The sequence below is a fragment of the Leptodactylus fuscus genome, chromosome 4, assembly GCF_031893055.1.
Source record: "Leptodactylus fuscus isolate aLepFus1 chromosome 4, aLepFus1.hap2, whole genome shotgun sequence".
NCBI classification, from domain to species: Eukaryota; Metazoa; Chordata; class Amphibia; order Anura; family Leptodactylidae; genus Leptodactylus; species Leptodactylus fuscus.
The window spans coordinates 79,752,287-79,753,993 of NC_134268.1; positions in this window are offsets into that span (position 1 = coordinate 79,752,287).

A 1,707-nucleotide genomic window follows, 5' to 3' on the forward strand; every position below is an offset into this window, starting at 1 on the left:
CATTGGCCAGCACTGATTGGCCAGAGTACGGAATTCGGCCAATCAGCGCTGGCCAATGCATCCCTATGGGAAAAAGTTTATCTCACAAAAATCACAATTACACACCCGATAGAGCCCCAAAAAGTTATTTATAATAACATTCCCCCCTAAATAAAGGTTATCCCTAGCTATCCCTGCCTGTACAGCTATCCCTGTCTCATAGTCACAAAGTTCACATTCTCATATGACCCGGATTTGAAATCCACTATTCGTCTAAAATGGAGGTCACCTGATTTCGGCAGCCAATGACTTTTTCCAATTTTTTTCAATGCCCCCGGTGTCGTAGTTCCTGTCCCACCTCCCCTGCGCTGTTATTGGTGCAAAAAAGGCGCCAGGGAAGGTGGGAGGGGAATCGAATTTTGGCGCACTTTACCACGCGGTGTTCGATTCGATTCGAACATAGCGAACACCCTGATATCCGATCGAACATGTGTTCGATAGAACACTGTTCGCTCATCTCTAGTTACGAGTGCTAAGGAGTTTAATCAACCTTAGTGTGGTTAGTGTAATCTGTGGGTCTCCTTGGCTTATGGGCCAGATGGAAGCTGCAATGCCAGTGCTTGTGGGTCCCCTAAGGCTTCTGGGGCCCGATGCAACTGCACTCTCTGCACCCCCTCAAGCGTCACCCCTGTTTATTTGTATGCAAAAGTAGCTCGCTTTTCAGACAGTGACATGCTAGGAATGAGCTGTCCAGATCATAACTGTAATAAATTCCTGTCTCTGCACCAGTTCTTATAGACTGGACCGAGTCTGGCACAGTGTAGTCACTGAAAGTCTTGGAAGAGAACAAAAAGCATTCTGAATATGAATCAAATATAGCAAAAGCCTGCTACATAAAATCTTTAGAGGAAATAAAAATGTTCTTCATAATATTACAATGTTGGAACATCCTTTCTTATACTGTGACTCTATATTGTGTTGTTCCTCTGTTATTCCTACTGTAAATGAATATATAAATTGATATCAGGATGTCACTACTTGAGGGAGTGTCTGCACTCTGTGTCAATAGGTGTTGCTAGTGCTCAACACACTGGGACACATCCCTTTGAAAAGAGGAATGGTAACTTACAGTTCTCATTTTATTTATAAATGTTTAGAAGGAACAACAGGAATGATACAATATAGAGTTACTCTCAAGTAACGGTTCACATCTGCGTTCAGTAATCCGTTTGGGGAGTCCGCATGGGGACCCCCGTGAACGGAGTACTGAACACATTGGCAAGCGGTGTGCAGTGAAAGCACACGGACCCCATAGACTATAATGCGGTCGGTGTGCTTTCCGCGCGGTCTCCGCACAAATCATGCAGACAGGAAAGTAAATTGTGAAGTGCCTTTCTGTCTGCATGTTCCATGCGGAGACTGTGCGGAAAGCACATGGACCCCATTATAGTCTATGGGATCTGTGTGCTTTCACTGCACACCGTTTGTAAATGTGTTCGGTAGTCCATTTGGGGGGTCCCGATGCAGATGTGAACCAGGCCTAAGAGAAGATGGACAAAATTGTTATTTTATATGGAATACAAGTACTTGCTAGAACAGGTAAGAGGTGCTCTGAAAGCGCTGTTCTAGATATTAACAATACAAATGGGTAAATAGTTACATTTTTATCTCCCCATAATCTAGTGACGCAATATACAAGAATAAACAATATATTTCTTTATTCTGCTT